The sequence below is a fragment of the Plecotus auritus genome, assembly GCF_963455305.1.
Source record: "Plecotus auritus genome assembly, chromosome: 1".
NCBI lineage: Eukaryota > Metazoa > Chordata > Mammalia > Chiroptera > Vespertilionidae > Plecotus > Plecotus auritus.
In genome coordinates, this window is record NC_137770.1 from 157,066,027 (window position 1) to 157,086,006 (window position 19,980).

Below are 19,980 nucleotides of genomic sequence, written 5' to 3' on the forward strand. Positions count from 1 at the left end.
ATCAGAATTTCCTCAGAAAATTCTAAATGTTGAGCCAATATTAAGATTCATAGATTCAATGCTCATTTTTACTGATGAAGATATTAAAGTAAAATTGTGAGGTGGCCTGCCTACCCTCTGTCTATGTTTGTGACCAAGAATGCAAGAAGAAAGGACTGTAAATAAGTAACAAGAAATTGTAAATAATTTAAAATCCAATGATTGTTAACAGAAGCCAGGGGGCTGCCAACAACAGAAGAAATGAGGTGTGGCTGCCAAGGGTGAAGATTGTGAAATGATGTGCAGTTTGCTACTTGATGAAAATGTAAATTCCACTTAAATCCATTATCAACTCTGTGTATACCAGAGAGCTGGCTTTGGAAAGATATATCTATGAACTTTTTACTAAAAGTTTGAAGTTTGGAGGAAATCTGGAGAACAAACTCCAGAGGTAAAAGTAAGGGAATCTCCATAAAAAGTAGTTTCACCAATGTAACCACATTTGTGTAAAATTTTGTCATTTGTACATATTCTTATGAGAGTCAGTGAGTTGAAATTATAATTATAATTTGTTGGCAATTACTACCAATTTTCTGTTGTCATTTTCTATAGATTTCCTGCCATCAAGTCTGCAAATAAAAAGAAAAAGCTGAAAATTATTTTAAACTGATTAATGGCAATTTTGTTATAGAAAGTCTTTGCCTTGGATTTAGCAAGTCACTTGGCTATTATCTGATGAATACCAAAATAAACTGTCAATGCCAGTGTCTGTTTCTTTTCCCAGATTCCTCCCCTGGCCCTGGATTCTCCTAAACTCTCATCCAAGGTTTTGATGTGCTAATTTGCTCATCAATACACACTAGCCTTCCTGTGTTTAATTAATAAATATTTAGTTTTGACAAAGGCAAGCGAAACAGAAGCCTAATTCATGAATTCAGTCATTGTTTATCCCCCCACTGTGACCCTCACTTGAAATTGGTCTTGAGTCTTATCAGTCTGCTCCGTTTTATGCCTTTCATTTGCATATCAAATATATCATTGTAAGCAGGCTGCTCACAGCCCTTGCTTGCAGGCAGTTACAGAACTAGTCACCCACTGGAGCTGCAGGGAAACATCTGTAAACCCACTGTGATACCAGGAGAAGAAAGGGGGACAGGGGATTAACCTCATCTCCCATTCAGATTCTCTCCTCCAGAAATCAGGATCTTTCATGTGTCCTGTTTTCAAGTTTTAACTGATTGACAATTTTTAATGTATCAACCCACCACCCCCTGAAATTAAAATGACAACACAGGATTCTCCAACATTTAAACTTTGAGTTGCTTGTCACCAAAACCTCATCTAACCACTAAGGATGCTTCAGCAGATTTAAGGGTGACTCAGCTAAAATGCATTCTCTTTATCGGAGAATTGGGGTACACTGGAACATTAGTTGGCTTCCATATACAGTATCTTCCTTTGAAACAATTTTCTTCCTAAATGAAGAACAGGCCACTGATTCAAATCAAGTCCCATTGTTTCTTAGTACTCAGAAATTTGGATTTAAGAGAATTATGAGCACTACCATAATTCCATCCATATCACTCAGATTGGACCTGCCCATGTTTATCAATCCAGCTCTAACTCAGAATTTGCCTTTTATTGTTATGTGACACCCTGTGTTTGTAGACAACTCAAATGTAATACTCAAATCTCTGGTAAGGATAAAAATATTCCAAAAATCTTAGATTGTGTCTCAAAGCTGTTATATTTGTGTGAGCCACTTCTCTAAAGAGCACTTGAAAGCAGGATAGCAAAGTAAAAGCCAGCCCTAAGGCTGATGTCTGGCTTTTAAGAACTCTACACAGAACCCCAGAAATAAGAAAAACAGGAAAATAATACCATTATGGACTGCATTAATTATGCGACATTATCTCCTTTTAACAAACTGAAATATTACAACGTAATGCCACAGTAAGTTCTATTCAGTGTGCTAAATGAATTAGGCTGGATCATTGGAAAACAATTCTGTGGCTCTTTCCCTAGGGCATTATTACCTGGTGTAGCACAGGCGAGAGCACTAGATTTGAAGACAGAGACCTAAGTCTTATCTCAACTCTACCACCAACTTTCTGCCATTTGAACAAGTTCCATCCTGTCTCTGAACATCTATTTCCCACTTCAGAACAGGAGATAGTTGGATTACACTCCCATATACTCAACTGTGCAGCTAGAAAATGTTACTAAGTTTTCCGTTGAAAAGATTTATGTGGTCACCCTGGCTGGTGTGGCTCAATTGGTTGGAGTGTCCTCCTGTACACCTAAGAGCTGTGGGTTTGAGTCCCTGCCGGGGCACATCTATGTGTGTTCAAAACAGTATGGTTGGTCCCCTAGCTGGTTTGGCTCAGAGGATAGAGCGTCGGCCTGTGGACTCAGGGATCCCAGGTTCAATTCCAGTCAAGGGCACATGCCCGGGTTGTGGGCTTGGTCCCCAGTAGGGGGTGTGCGGGAGGCAGCCAATCAATAATTCCCTCTCATCATTGATGTTTCTCTCTCTCTCTTCCCTCTGAAATCAATAAAAATATATTTTTAAAAAAACAGTTTGGGTGGCACTGGATAAGATTTTTCAGAGGGCTTTCCAACTGTAATCGACTGGCCCACGTTTAGACAGACCCAGCTTGTTAATGGCATCACAGAGCATAGTGACTGAAAGTGGAACCTCAGAAACCAGACAGCCTGGGTTCAAGCCCATAACTTCTCTACTCCCTAGTTTTGTCACCTCATTTAACTTCTCTCTACTTTGTTCTTTCATCTGAAAAACTGAGATAATAATATCATCTGTTTCACAGGGTCATTAGGAGGATTGAATGAGCTAATAAGATAAGTCAAATGCTGAGCAGATGACCTAACACCTAGTAAGTGCCATAGAAGTGTTAACATTGTCATTGCAATATCATAAACCCTTGCCGGATGCAAGGATCCAAGAGCAACAAGAGTAGATAAAGGAAATTGATATTTGCTGCGCATATACTAGTACAGTATACCAGATGTAATCTCACCAAATTCCCTAATAAAAACTAAGATCAAAATATGATTATTTCATTTTTCAGGTGAGTAAAATAAAACTCTCAGGTTTTAAGCAGATATGAAGGTGAAAAAATGAATCCCCAATTCAGGTATTCCTGACTTCATAAGTCAAGTTCTTCCTGATACATTACACTGCCTTAAAGGGTGAAAAGTAATAACCTTTGTATCATTTTATAGATGAAGGAATAGACAGACAGACTAAAATATGTCCCAAGATCACACAGTAAGATCTGGATTAGAAAATAATCTGATTCTGTCATTCAACTCTGTAAAATATTCCTTACCAGAACAGAAGGACATTTGAAAAGGGAAAAGGGAACTATCTCTAATTTTGATCTGGTTACAATTTTTTTTTAATTAAGATGTCTCTTAATTAAGTACCTGTGTATGTATTATGTCTCATTTTAGCAGAGATTTTGCTCTCCCCTACCTAACTCAGATTGTGATTTTAGAGAAGCAGAGGTCTAAAGGAGACATTTAAAGGTCAAATTAATTCTACTGCCTCCAGAAAGAATTGGATCAAAATAATTCTCAAACAATAATCCCTTACCCTATTCTACTTTTAAATGTTAAAAGAAGAAAATTCTGTGACTTTGGTTTTTAAAAAATCCAAATATAAATAATATATTTAAAATGTCATATATGCAAGGATCTTTGAGACAGTTGTGAAAATAAAAACACATTAGTCAAAAAAGAGAGAGAGAATAAATGGAATAAAAGATGAATTGATTTTCCATGATGGAGCATAGTATTGTGCATTAAGAACTAAAATTCAGGACTATGGACTTGGGAAGTAATTTATTGGATATTAATCTTCGCTTTTAGCAGTCAAGGCCCAACTTTACTTAGATATGTCTGCTGCATGCAGAGTTTTAAAATATAGGGTCAAAAATATATCCCTGCCACATATCCCATACTGCACTTCTGCTTGGTTCATCTTATCACTAAAACTAGTTTTTTACAGCAACATCATAGATGATAGAGCTTAGAGAGATTTCCATTTTGCAAGTAAAAAAGGGCAGACAGGTGGTGCTCAGCCTGCAGTGTACTTAGATGGAGCAGCCAGATGCTCAATTCCCATCATCAGAGCCTGTCCTGGGACCACAGGGCATCTGATTGAGAAGGCAACTTGCAGGGAGCGGGAGGGGCGCATGGAAGATTTCTCAGCATCTGAAATTCTCCATGTAGACTCAGTGAAATGAGAGAAGGAATGGTGATAGGTACTCTGATTTGAATGAGAGAAAACAATCACTTTCCTTGGGGGTTTATGATGATGAGAAATCTAAACAGGGGTTGACATAGGACTTATTTTAACCTCTGTAGCAGATAACCAGGTATCTGTCTGTATAACATCACTAGTACCTCCAACAGTTGAAATTTGGAGGAAGGGTGCAGATTTAGGAGGGTGTCCTGGCAGGTCCTATTTCATCTTTTTTTTTTTTTTTTTTTTGCTTTCAGATGCATATTCATTGGAACGAGTTGTTGTTCCCTTGAAATTGCTGAATGCAGTGCCTGCCTCAAAAATGAAAATGTTTTTGGCCAAGTTTGTGCTTTGGATGATATTTCCCATTCTCAGAAAACCAGTACATGTTGAGGCTTTTTCCTTCAGGATTCAAAGAGATAAATGTTGAATTTGATCCCTGGGGGTATGGCAGAAGCTACCTTACCAGAATGTAAAAAAATAAAAATAAATGGAAAATTCCTAAAATCCTAAGATTTTTGTGATGCAAATGCAAAAGAATTCTTAGGTCACAATTCCTGCCCTTCAACTACAGGTATAATTAAAGGTAAATGTAAAGCAAAGTGGTAATTGCTGGGAGAACAATTTACTGACTTTCTATAATCTTGTTTATGTTAAGTCCAGGATATCCCCAAAAGCTGACCTTCTGCTTGAATTTCTCCTAGTGCTTATTCATACCAGTCTTATCTATGGTGTAAAATGGCTAAATCTGTCACTGGGGAGAAATATTCCCTATTTGTCTGAACAAGGAGTAACTCATATTTATAAATGGCCAAACAGAAATGACCATTATGAATCTTTCAAGACCACTGAACAGGAAGATGAGTCAAGAGTATTTATTTCCTAGGCTCTATTCTTTAAGAAAATCTAGTGTTTCTTGTTTTGTTGTTGTCACAGCCATTACGCCTGTAACACTGCCCACTTCATCTTTTTTTTAACTCTGAAGATTCCTAAGCATATATTCTCAACTCTAAGGATACAGTGAATACATTTATGGGGAACATTTCTTGACTCCTTTTATTAAAATAAAATTTAGCAATGCAGAAACCATTCAAAGAGTGGCTGTGGTAAAGAAGCCTTATGTGTTAATATACTCTAATTGTGTATGTAAGGACCAAACTTTTGAGAGACTTAGTTAAATTGTGCCATTTCAGAGACAAAAAAAGAAATTCACTGCCTCCAAAAGTCTTTCTCTCCAGCTTCCCACACATTTAATTTATGCAATGGAGAAGTCTCCAGAAAGCCCTTTAACATGCAAATATGTTTTTACCCTAGAGAGGTTGCACATTATCGCATTAGCACAGATTAGTTTATCAGATTAGCAGAGGATGGCCCTGAGGGAAAGAAACACTGAACAGGTACAGTTAACAGGGCATACTCCTCAGGGAATAGGGACCGGGAACCAAAGGCCTTCTATCAGGAAGCTATTGGGCCAGAACTCCACATCATCAGCGAGTCACCTGGTTGTCAGGCTCCCATTTCCAGACATTAGCCCTAGGCACATTCCCTACATCTATCCAAAGTGAATATGGGACTCTGAGTCTGTTGTCCAAAGTCCACCATCTGTGGTTGAATCCTGGCTCTATGATTAACTAAATTAGCCTTTCTGTGCAGTTTTCTCATCTGTAAAGCAGGAAAAATCATAGTACCTACTTCATAGGACTATTGAATTAAATATTGAATTAAGAAATAAATTCACCTATATGAATGGTCTCAATTTTGTAAACACACACACATATCTATAGAAAAAAGGTTGGAAGAATATTCATAACTATCTCTCAGTGGCAGAAATTATGACTGATTCTTTTAATGTTTTCCCCTTATGCATTTTCTAAATTTCTTACAATAAATATGATTAGTTTGATCATAATAATGATCAAACTAATAGATGCTTCATGTAAAAAAATGATCATTTGCATTTTCTTTATAATAACAAAAAAAATTGGAAACAGCAAACAGAGCCCATTAATACGGGTTAGGTCAATAAAATACGTTTCATCCATATAGTAGAATTATGCACCTACAATTTCAAAATGTAAGGTTGAAGAATGTTTATTGGCATAAAAAATACTCATGATACAGTATATGAAAAATTAGTGACAATGTTGAATAAAAATTCTTAGTTTATGAAAACTAAATAGTTTTATTTGACCATAAATAACAAAACATATATATTCCCAAAATGCTAATGCTGATTATCCCTGCATCACAGGATCAGAAGACATTTTAATTTCTTGTGTATATTTTTTTTAATATATTTTATTGATATTTCACAGAGAGGAAGGGAGAGGGATAGAGAGCTAGAAACATCGATGAGAGAGAAACATCGATCAGCTGCCTCCTGCACACCTCCCACTGAGGATGTGCCCACAACCAAGGTACATGCCCTTGACCGGAATCGAACCAGGGACCCTTCAGTCCGCAGGCCGACGCTCTATCCACTGAGCCAAACAGGTTTCGGCATCTTGTGTATATTTTTATAAATCTTCCAAAAATTTCAGGGTTCTAGTAAAAAAAAAAAATGGAGAAGTTGAAATTCAGGCAAGAAATTATGTTAGTAGACAAAAAAACTGGCTGATGTCCTTTCTCTTTTTCTGTTCATAGTTGGCATTGTTCAGTTCCAAATTGGATGTGTAAGGACTGAGGCAATGTGAGAACTAAGAAAGAAAACTTCTTGAAGAGATTTCATAATGCTGGACCAGAGATTAGAGCTGAACCATGAGTTCCAGGTAAGAACTTCCCTACATCTATCCAAAGTGAATATGGAAGACCAAAGATAAACTCTGTCTACTCCCAGATTTACCAAGTCAACCAAAAGATCACATTCAAGATCAAAGTATCTAGTGGGCTCTTCTTCCCACTCTTAGAATTCCTGTAGCCATTAAAGAGAGAAAACAGAAAAAAAGTAAATATGAGTAAGCTCATTTCATAAAAAAGGGAAGTAAGACTGGTCAAAATAAAGACAGTAAGTACCTCCAGAGTGTGACTGTACCCAGCAGAGCCGGCCCTCGCTTGGATTTTGGTGGCCATGGCAGGGTGGAGGCAGGATCAAGCTATCTTCCCTTTGGCACTCTATCCAGCCTCCCCCCACAACATAATGAATGTGAACATATTAAAGTATTCAGAATAGAATGTTAATTTACCAAGAGAGATTATGATTTTTTTAAATAATACTGAGTTGACAGAAAAATCTTAACACTATGAAGCAGCAAATTGTTAAGAATGGCATCCTAAGAATCAAAGAGAGAATGGACTGAAGTTCAGACCACATCTCTGTCACTTCAGGTATTCCCTGGGATCAATATCAGTCAATCTTATATCTTAAGATTATCTTTTGATGTGTGTGTGTGTGTGTGTGTGTGTGTGTGTGTGTGTGTGTGTTACCTATTCTCCAAAATGCAAGAGGTGGCTAGACTCCAGTATGATGAAAGGAAAGACTAGACCTGGATTGAAGTCTAGACCTCTCCCTGTGCTTCCAGGGTCACTTTAAGCAAGTTGCTAACCTCCCTACATCACAGCTACATCATCTAGACAGGAGTTATAAACCTATCTCACAATGCTGTTAGGTGATTCTGGACATTGGATGCAAAGCTCGCCCAACAAAGTTTGCACGGAGTAAGCACCCAATACTTGTGGCAGATGGGGGTAAAAATAAGTAAAGTAAAAGTAAAGTCAGTTTTTCTCAGAGTCCTACAACTTATCTCAGTTTGCCACTCGTTCTGGGAGTTCCCTTGTTCAATTAGGCATTTGGAATGAAAGGGGAACAGCTGCATTTAGTGTCTGTCCTCCAGCCTCTGGAGCAGTCACCTCAGCTAAACTCTTGCTGAAGCTCAGAATCAACACGGGGGGTGGGAGTGGGCTGTGGGGGGGGGGGTAGGCAGGGGCGGACTCCTTACCAACATCACCTATCAGAAAACTGTGACCCAAATAGTTGATGGTCACATGTTTGAAAATAAAAGTTGCCTTAGGAAGCAAGTACGGGAAATACTAATTTCATTTCTAGTATTTCCTTTGCTTTGAGAAAAGATTTAATTGAGTACTTTCCCCCCTCCCCCTAGCTCTTTCAAGTATAGTATATTTAATCCAGGAGCCCAGATAAACATCAATGTACCCACTAAACAGATGTCCCAAATTCAAATACTCTTGGCACAGCATTACAACTTAAAACAGACACTTACTGCCGACTTGATAGGCCCCGGGTTTGTAACAGCCGCCCTTTGGAAAACTGATTTCTGTGAGTAGCATTGTTTTCATTCATATTTTCCTATTATGTTTCCTAAAGGTCAAGATCCCCTTCACCCTGTAAATCCAAACACTTCATCCTGCCACTTTTGTCACCCAGAGAAAATGCAAAGCATTTCTCAAGGTAACAGAACGCCCCAGCTTTGCAAACTTTCTGTTTCATAGCACTGAGAGAGAGGAAAGAAAAAAAAAAGTAGAGTTCCTCTGAAGCCCCCTCCTGACATTTCCAGACTTATTAGCCAGTTTTCACACTGACTTCAATCAACCTTTTTAATCCTCCAAGGAAAGAGCATTTTTAATTCACCGATTGGCTGATAAGCTTGAAGCCAAAAAATGATTTACACGTAGATGAATTGTGCTTACAAGATGGAACTCCGAGCATTAGAAGCGGATCTGAATTTCCTATCTGTCATTTTATTTGCCACATTCATTTTTTCTCTGCCATTACCCTTGCTGATTGCGATCTTTCAGCGCTATTGGGCCCCTGCTTCCACAGTTTTTAATCTGCCTTTAATCCCATAGATTTTAAATATTCCCGGCACCGAGAGACTGGAGGCAATTAACTGCCCTTCTGATGCTCTCCTTATCAGTTTCCTCCTTGTATCTCCCAGAAGCAGCCTCAAGACACTTCCAGGCTGACAAATACTCCCAGCATTTCAGAAGAAGCATCCCCTGCAAATGGGGATGTGAAGTCCAGCTGTGCACGCTGGCGCTAAGCAATCAAGTCGGGTTTTGGAGGAGCGAATGGGAAGGGGGGAAGGGGCAGGCACTGTATACCCAAGCCCCCAGTACCCCTGCTCTAAAACAATGTCCTCATAATGTGTTTTGGGGGCTCCAAAAATATGTGAATCATCTAATTGGTTTAATCTGATTGCTGCGTGTAACTAGGAAACCATTTGCAGCTCTCTGACTTTAATGAGGGATTCAGAAGGAATGTGAAAAGGAGCCAGCAGGTAGAATAGCTACCTGACTCTGGCTCCCATCTCCTCACTGGGTCTTGGATAATTTTGTTCTCATCTTTAATGTTGCCTTTCAAATCTGTTCACCGGATTTCCCGACCACTAGTTGGTAAATTTCCAACACATTTAACTGATGTCTATTCAGACCTGAACTAATGCAGATTTTCTAACTTTGGACATCACCCTGGTACATCAAAGGTTCATGAGCTCTGAGTACACCTGAGGGACCTAATCATGGTGACGTGACTCAGCCTCCAGGAAAGAAAAGATAATCTTATTCATTCATTAAAACCCATGTGCTCATCCACTGCATTGAATACACTCTAAAAATCACTAAGTCTCTAGTCACAGCCCACCCAGTGCCCTCATAGGAGTCCAGAAGTTCTAGCCTTTGGCCTCTTGAGGATAAATCAACTTGACCCTATCATATCCTCTAGCATTGATTCCTGACAAAAAGTTTTAGCCTTTTGGTTTGTTATAGTGTAGTGTTCAAATGAAACACCTCTGAATTCAAAGCCATAAGCCCACAGACAGAGAGAAAGATACTCCTCCATCCTATGTGACACCTCCATGTCCCAGAACACTGAGCAGTTCTCTTCCTCAGACACCCAGTCTCCTACGCAGACAGAACATTTGATGGCAATGTGGCTGACCAAGCTATTTGGGCTTTGGAAAGAAAGATGTGTGTATTGTTCTGCATATGGACATAAACAGATACAAAATTCTTGTAAATCCTTACAGTTCTGTCAGATTGCCATTAGGTCACAGAAAGTCGACGGCCTTTACTGGTCAATCCTCCCACCAAGCATTCAATTGCATTGCAATTTACGCTGACATTTCCCAGTGGGGATGCCATGAGAGAGGGTCACCCTCTCTGTGGGGACAAATGAGATAAGTTTCTGACTTTACTCAATCTAAGGTTTGGGCCCCCAATCAAACAATATTTTCTTGAGGTGAAAAATAGGCATTCTGTAAACAGACCATTTGTGCATCCCACAAGGGTTCTCTATCTTTTGGAAGCTGCTCTGTTTTTTTCAAGTACGCTACAAAAATTGCAGAGGGTGATGTCAAACAGGAGAAAGGATATAGTAGGGGAGACAAACAATGCATTAAGTGCATGTGGTTAATTGATTGGCTCCACTTTCTGTACTAAAAGAAAAACACAAGCTCTTTCCATCAACCTCCACGGGAACCCAGCACATGGTAAATGGATGGATTTTACAGCGCAAAAATGCTATGTTGAGAGGTTGTTTATAAACAACACCCAGCAACATAAACAAGGGAGGCATCCAGAAAAGTCAGTGATGAGGAAAAGGCCCAAACTTCGTTATATAACAGGAGAAACACCGGGTAGCAGATCTTACTGTGTTGTTTTGCTGTGACTTGCAGCTTTGCTTAAGCATTTTAAAGATTCTTGCAGGTCTTTTTCAAGCTGCCAGCTCTAGCCTACGAATTATGGTAATGTGCCACTTCTGAGCCCTCGGCAGGATTTGCAACAGAGAAATCACATCAGCCTATGCTGATTAACAATTCCATTCCATCCAGAGATTTATATAAAAAAACTATCTTACATTTTGCTTTTTAATAAGAATGATCGCTATCTCAAATTGAGTCCCAGCAAATTTTAATAAAGGCCCAAGGTTGAGTGGCATTTTGCATGCTGATTTAGCTGTGATTGCTGGCTTTTGATGAGCACTAGCCTGGCATGTATAGCTCTCCTCAGAGCAGGTTTAAAGACCAGGAGTAAGGAAAGGGATAAAAATAAAAACTTCCAACTAAAATTCAAGGTCTCTTCTTTCTATGATTGATTACTGAATAAATACCAACACGTATCTTTGGATTCAGCCTCAGAGTGAAATTCCCTACAGCTAAACAGCTGTTTTTTAATGGCTTTTAATATACTAACCTGTCAAAATATGTTAACTCTGATGATGGCAATTATTATTTTAAAAGATGTTATCAATCTATTTATCTATCTTCTGCCCTGATATTTCATCTCAATCAAATGGAAAGTCACAAACAAGCAGCATTTTTGTTTCTCGATAAGTAAATTGGCAATAAATAAATATCTCTTGGGAGAAAGTGTTCTTCTTTGTTGAAATAGAAGGTACATTAATTATTCTGAGCAATAAACTAGAAATAAGCTAAGATTTTCAGCCTATGCCAATGGTTGACAAAAGACATCTCCAAAAGTGCAAAGATTATATGGGCACAGCACAGAAGAATGTTTGGGGAGGGGTTAATCTATTTTTAAAAACTAACAAATCAGTGGTTGTAGTTTTATGGGATGGCCTTATTGGTTTTGTTAGATGTCATTTATCCTCATTGTCATTGATTTCATTGTTACTTAGATCTTCGTATATAGATTCATGTTACCATGAAAGCCATCCCAATAGTTAAGTGGACATGCAGCTTGCTTGCCTTCCAAAAAAAGTTTGCTTAAACACAGTAAGCAGAATTAAAACAAAACAAAAACAAAAACTAAAGAATGTAAATGTGATTCAGTTCATTGTCTAAAAATCACCAAATTTCACTAATTAGGTAGGCCATGAGTTGCCAAGATGAAGATACTGACCTAGAAAAATGCTCCCATGAAATTACAGAAATAACTAAATCTCAAAATGCCTAAGACAGTTTTTAATATCATTTTAGCAGCAAGGAAATATCTTTCCAATAGCTAAGCACTTCTTGGGTAAGGCATTTTTCCCTACAGGAATTCTTGTTTGGTTTCCATATAATTTAGGGGACAATGGAGAAATGAGCCAATATAACGTTCACTACAAAAGTAATCACATGAATTATTATGTGACAACTTAGCTAGCCAATATTATCAAGGTATTTTTCTGATAAGTGAAGTTTATCCTTTTATATTATTTTAACCAGTTGCATTAGAAATATTATTTGTAACTATTTTTGTCTTTACATTTTCTTTTTAAATTCTGCACAATTTAACTAGCTTTGTTTTGGTTATTCATAATGAACATTTTTGTGATGTACTAAATATAAACTTAAATATTATAGACAATGATAATATAATAAACGTTATATATTACAATTTACTTTTAAAATAAGTATGTACTGAGAATCTATGATAAGCCAAACACATTGCCAAGTTCTGGGGATACAATGATAAATAAGACATAAATCCTCTCCTCACGTAGCTTGCTGTCTACCACAGGAACCAAGAAGAAATAGACATAAAATAGGATGGTCAATGCTATGACAACTGATTGCTATGGAAACCCACTGACTGACGAGAAGAGAATCAGGAAAGATTCCCAGTGATACCACCTCAAAGCTGATTCTAACAGATTGATAATAGTTCAGTTAAAAGAGTAGGCATTCTGGAATTATAAAAGGCAGAAATATAAACAAACAATAATAGCTATAAGTAGCCTGCACTGTTCAGTGTTTTCAAAGCATTTAACAAATATTCATGTGTATCTACCTCCTATGTGCCAGCACCTTTACACATGCTGGATGGAGTATTCTGTAGCTATGAACAGGAAAGCTGATCCCAGCTCTCATAAACTTTACGTTTTAGTAAAGAGAGCCAAAAATCATATTTTTTAAAAAGGAAACAGCTCTGGCTGGGTGGCTCAGTTAGTTGGAGTGTCATCCCTAACACCAAAAGGTTGTGGGTCTGATCCCTAGTTAGGGTGCATATGGGAAGCAACTGATAGATATTTCTCTCTCACATCAATGTTTCTCTCTCTCTCTCTTTCTCTCTAAAAATCAATGAAAACATATATAGGGTGAAGATTAAAAAAAGAAAGAAAATCAACAATATCACATAAAATGGAGTAAATACTATGAGGAAATTAACTAAGAAGATGGGATTTACAGTAGACTGATTGGAGTGCTATCTTAGATTGGATGACCATAAAATTCATCAGGAATATTTATTTCCTAAGAAAAATTGGTAGCAACTAGAGAATTTTAAAACATGATAAGGTTTCCAGTTTAGAAATTTACCACAGCTACTCTGAGAAATATGACTTGGAAAAGAACAAGGCCACAGACAAGGAGACCCAGTAGGAAACTGTTGCCTTAATCTGGTTGAAAGAGGAAAGTAATTTGCATTTACGTTAAGGCAATAGTCCTCAACTAAGGTGGTGGTATCATAGAGAGAACTGGACATATAAAAAAGTATTGAGGAAGTGGCGTTGAAAGGATCTTATCATGTGGGTTGGGCAGGTAGCAGTCAAGGACAGCATTGGGACTTTGGCTAGGCAATAGTTGAGGAGCACTGTTCTGGTATAGGAAGTACAGGCTTGGGGAGATGATTACAGGTTTTCAATTTTGATCATGTTGAAGATGACTATGATTATAAGTCTGGTTACAAGTATGAATGTTAATATAAACAAGATGTGCGACATCCAAGTGTATATAACAGATACATAGGTGGTTATATAGATCAGAAGCTCACTAGAAAGACCTAGAAATATCTTCCCTTGTGCCAAATGGCTGTGGATCTCTTTCTTTTCTACTTACCTTTCCTTCCTCAATATCAGCTGTTACCTAAATATACAATTTAGCCCATTTTTATTTCCCCAAAATATTGGACATCTTCGCACATGTTGCCTTTTATTTCTGCTCTTTCTTTGGCAGGCAAATTCTATCATTTCACCCTGTTTACTTATCAGAATTCTACCCCCTCACCCTAGCTAGTTTTTCTCAGTGGTTAGAGCATCAGCCTGCAAACTGAAGGGTCACGGGTTTGATTCCTGGTCAAGAGCACAAACCTCAGTTGCAGGTCCTACCTAGCCTTGGTCAGGGCATGTTTGGGAGGCAACCAATCTGTGTCTCTCCCACATCGATGTTTTTTTTCTCTCTTTCCTCCCCTCCATTGCCCCCCCCCAAAAAAAAAATCAATGGAAAAAATATCCTCAGATGAGGATAAAAAACAAATTACCCCCTCAATTAAAGAATTAAATTCAAAATGTAAAAATATAAAAGAATTAAGAGAAAATAGAGGATAATAGGTTTTTAGAGGGGTCTGGAGAAAAAACTTACAAACAATAAAAGCAAAGGGAAAAGTCAAGAATATGAGTAGATAATTATGAAAAAATTATTTTAACTATGAAAGAATGATTAACCTCACTAAAAATGAAAGGACAGCTAAAGAAAACAATAGTGAGAAACTATTTTCATTTATTAGATGTCCATAAAATTAAAGAAATAATTTTTTTAAAAAACTCCTATGTTGGCAAAGATGAAGAGAAGCAGGTATCTTTATACACTGCTGGTAGGAATTAAAATTTACAGTATTTTGTATTTAATCAGCCTTAAAAGATTTATACTTATTTTCCCTAGTAAAATCATTCTAAGAACTTGTCCTAAGGAAAGAGTCAGTAATGTGTATAAATCTTTATGTATATGAATGTTCATTGCAACTTTATTTATACTAGAAAAAAACTACATATCTCATAATAGACAATTAATCAAATAAATTAGATAAATATACAAGATGGAATCACTTAAATAATATTTAATAATCCAAGAATTGTTAGTGATTTATTTTCATTTTAGCATATTTAATTATTATGAAAAAAAGAAAATGAAAATAGAAAAATTATCTAAAAAACTTATTCACAGATAACAATTTCATATACTATTTTATGTCCTGCTTTTTTTTCCACATAATTTTCTACTATAATAGATTCCAAAATCATATTTGGCTGAAATTACTATCTATTTCTGATTTTATATGTGAATATGCCCCGGCCCGCGGGGCAACAACGAGGGCACACAGGAACCACCTAAGAGAATGAAACAAACAAGGAACGCGAAGAACGAAGAACGGAGGCAAGACAAGGTTCTGATCAAGCCTCGTTTTTTATTCGAGCGTTGTGGTATATAAGCACTCAGGAGGGGAGGGGTAGGATAAGGAGTTGCCATGGGATGATTGGTTGGGGACTGGGTATCTGTCCTAGCTGATTGGTTATTCTGATGTGGGAGGTTCTTCTGGCCCTTGGCGTGCGCGGGCTTCTTTGGCGCACGTGGGCTTCCTTTGGCGCGCGGGCTTTCTTTGTTCTTGCTCAATCAGGAAGTAGGGCTGACCAAGAAGTGAGACCGAACTCTGCTTTTATGGCTCCCGGCATCTCCTCCCTTTCTGTTTTTAAGCGGGAGTGGGCTTTAACCGAGCGAGGGAGTAGTGACCCGGCTCCTCCCATGGGTTTCCCAAGCCCACAGGTAACGGCTCTCGGTATCTTTTGGGGAGGAGAGGTAGAGCCTGGAATTAAGGCCAGAGAGCCTTCCCTGCGGTGGCTGTGCCTGTCTTAGGTCGGGAAACTCGGGATACCTGGTTTAACGCCTGCATTACCCGTCATCGGCCTAACTGAATCGCTCTGATCCAGTGCCTGTCTTAGGTTGCAGGTAGGGCCTATAGATGAGCCCCTCAGCGTATGCCGTCTCCTCTTACCCGTCATTGGCCGCCAGCCAAGCTCACCAGGGCTTGCTTCATTAGACAGCATCCAAGTAGGATGCGGTATGGGCGTCTCTGTTGGCCATCTAAAACAAAATTTTATAGATACTAACCTCTATGTGAGCCAGGTATACTCTCAGGGAAACCCAGAGGGGGTCGAAAGATTATGGGACCTTCCCTTGCAGTGCTTTGCTCTGCACTCAGCTAGGTGCCCATACCTTTCTCCTGGAGGGGAGTAGGTAAGCATTCCTCTGGTAATCATGCTGTCCCCATAGGGAGGGAGCGCTGGTAGAGGTCATAGTCCTGTTCACGGTCAGCCTCAGCTAAGCGGTGATAATGTACTTGTATGGGTTTGGCTATGAGGGAATCTATTTGTTGTTTGATAAAATGTGTGAGCCTTCTAAAGGCCCACGGTCCAAAAGCAAGGAGTAGGAGTAGACCGACTAGAGGGCCTACGATGGAGGGTAATAGGATTGAAAGCCAGGGGGGGGTGTTAAACCATCGTTCTATCCAATCTTGATTTTGTTCTCTTAGCTTTCGCCTTTTCTCTAATCTATCTCTAACTTTTGTCAGTGAGTCTTTAATAACCCCAGAATGGTTAACATAAAAGCAGCATTGTTCCTCTAAGGCGGCGCAGAGGCCTCCCTGTTGTAGAAGAAGTAGATCCAGGCCTCGTCGGTTTTGGAGTACCACCTCGGCTAGAGACGTCATGGATTCTTGTAGATGAGAAATGGCACCTTCTAGACTTTTGATGTCCTCATCGATAGCTTCTTGTAATTGGTTGTAATATTGATTGGAAAGAACAAGAGAGGTTATTCCGACCCCTGTACCCGTGGCGCCGAGGCCTAAGAGGGTGGCCACCGTGAGGGTTGTAATAAGTTCCCTTTTCTGTCTGAGGGAAGGATCAGGGGAGGCATTGTCGGGGAATAACGAATGGGAAAATTGGTCATCACTAAGATAGGATACTTTAGGAACTAAGGAAACTTGTACACAAAAGGAGTTACTGAGGAGGGGGGCATAGATGCACGGTGTCAGGCCACCACTGCAGGCCCACCATGTGTTATTGTTAGGAATTAAATATTCTTGATTATTCTGAGGGGTAATTGTTTGATTACAGAGGTGCCGATGTGAAGTAGGCACAGGCCCTAGGCAGAGTCCTGATCCAGAGACAGCCTGGAGTGTTAATTTTCCCTGTTTTGGTGGTAAAGGCTTGCCCTCTATATCCGTTTTAGAGTAGCATTCCTTAGCCCAGTGAAGACCGCGCCAGCAGCGTGGGCAGGGGGTTCTAGGGGGTTTTCGATCTGATGAGTTGTTAGAGGGGGGTTTCTGGAGGGTTGGCGTCTGAGGCTCCTTTGTAGGACAATCACGAGCAAAATGCCCAGGTTGTTTACAGTTATAACAGGCTCTTTGTTTTTCCTGGCCGAAGTTCTTTAAAGCTGCCCCTATAGCTAGGCCAAGAGAGTGGGAAGTACCAATCCCTGAACATAACTTGATATAATCAGAAAGGCTCCCACACCGGTACGGTCTTAAGGTTTCCTGACATATCGGGTTGGCGTTCTCATAGGCAAGATGTTTAATAAATGTGCTCTCATTCTCCCCCTCGCCAATCAGCCGTTCCACGGCATCAGTGAGGCGACTGATGAAATCGCTATAAGGCTCATCAGGGCCCTGTCGGACCTTGGCCAAGGAGGTTGTGGCTGAGCCCTTTGGGGGGAGTCGGCGCCAGACCTTAAGGCCTGCGTTTTGAATTTGAGCTAATAACCCAGGGTGGGAAGGCTGCCTGTGCCTCATTGGAGTCATAGGGACTCCAGCCGAGTAACTTATCTCTCGTCCAAGAGCGCGAGGTTTTGCTTTCACTATTGCTGGGCGGTTTCTCGGCAGTTTTCAACAAAATCTGTTCTCCAGAGGACATATTCACCCCCCGAGAGTGTCGCTCGGGCTAGAGAGATCCAATCATTAGGAGTTAGCCAGCGATCACTCAGGCTTTCAAGTATAGCTACTGTATAAGGAGCCGTGGGCCCGTAATTAGTAACCGCTGCCTTTAAATCTTTTATGTGTTTAAGGTTTAGGCGACGGTATTTCTGATTCTTGTGTTGGGGCTCAGTGTCTGGGTCCTCTGTTTCAGAGTCATTATCTGTAGGGTCTTGATCAGGATTTTGGGAGTCTGGGGGAGTATCATCTTCATCAGGGGAGTTTTCTTCCTCTTCCCCTATATCTTTTGAGGGGGGTTTAGGGCCGCGACTGCGGGTGACCGGGAAGGCAAGGAGAGGGGGTTTGTTTTTAGCCGATAGGGCCTGGGGCGGGGCTTTAGTTTTAGTTTTTCATCTGTTGGGGGGTGATTTTGTTGAGGGAGGAGTATTCTGTTGGGTAGGACTTAGGGTGGAAAGCTCAGCCTCGAGGGCTTGAATTTCTTTAATAAGTTGGACATGCTCTCGTTTCTGCTGTAAAATTTCCTTTAAAGAAGAAACTTCTCGAGCAAGGGTTATTTTAGCTTGTCTGATGGGGTCAGATGGACGGGAGTTAAAATCTGGAAGAGGAGAAGGATGAACTAGGGAATTGGGATTATAGGGGGGGGGGGTCTATGAAGCGCCGGGGCAGTTAGGCGCCAAGGGTCATCATGATAGCGAGCCGCCTCCTCATCTAAGGTTTCTTGTTCTTCGGGGGTTAGGTGACCCGAGTGATCTTTTTTAAAGGTAAGCGAGGGGTAGATATTGGGGATTTTTTCTTGTGGCTTTTCTGGTTCTTTTTTAATATTTAAAGGTTCTTGGTCTTTAGGGGTCTCTGGGGGTTCTCCTGGGAGATCTATAACGACTGAAGGGCATGTTGAGGGGGGACGGGAGTTTTCCTTAAGAATCTCCTCTCCTGTTTTGATGACCTCTTTAACATCAGGGTCCTGAGAATGGATTTTTAGAATGTCATGAATTAGGTTCCAATAAGAAAAGGCAGTAACGGGAATCTTCTTAGGGCCAAAGGCCCGATAAAAATCCTGTAGGGCATCTCCTACCCGTTCCCAGCGTTTTTGATTAATAGTTCCTTCTAGGGGGAACCAAGGGCAGGTATCATGAACAAACTCAAAGAACTGCCTAAGGTCTTTTCTTTTAACCCTTATTCCTCGCGCTCTGAGGGACATCTTGAGACCGTCAAGGAACATTTCATGGGTACTCAAAGAATTCCCCATTATTGGTCGACTGGATGGCTCTCTGAGTGACTTCCTCCCCCACGTAAGCCTCCGGGACGTATAATCCCCGTCCAGGTCGGCCTGAATTTTCCCATCAACCCAGGGATTCAGGCAGAATTACTCTCTTTTCGACTCTACCCTTTACTCCCTTGCTTGCGTGAAACAGTCGGTAGGTATAATCTGCCTACACGGATCCACACAGACTGGAAGACCCCTTTTGCCCTCGTCAGGTGAGTAGGAATTCCCTTTGTTGAATCTGTGAGGTGAACGACCTTTTGTTCAAAGCAAGCTCAAGGTTTTAAGAGTAGGTCTAATTGGAGAGAATTCGCGACAAGAATGGCCGGGCGACGATACTAATTCAAGTGAATCAGAGTTCTCACAGCCGGAGATGGGTACCCTTCACTCTTCCCCAAATCGACAAGTGAGGGCTTATTAGTGGGCAGGAAGGAATCGACCAAGAGAGCCAATAATAGCAGTCGAGCAAAAAGGGGTGAAATGTTCTGAAATCTTGTTTGAAAAATCGTCTACCTACCTTACTCCGATCTGTCTCACGGCGGGTGGGACCATGGCGATCTAGTGCTGAGTCTTCATTCGCGGGTCCTAGCGGCAACTCTGGGGGGGGTGCCTGGCCAGGGCTTCTCCGGTAGACGTTCTCGTCGGGGGTCCCCAGGGTGCCCCACGTTGGGCGCCAATTTGCCCCGGCCCGCGGGGAAACAACGAGGGCACGCAGGAACCACCTAAGAGAATGAAACAAACAAGGAACACGAAGAACGGAGGCAAGACAGGGTTCTGATCAAGCCTCATTTTTTATTCGGGCGTTGCGGTATATAAGCACTCAGGAGGGGAGGGGTAGGATAAGGAGTTACCATGGGATGATTGGTTGGGGACT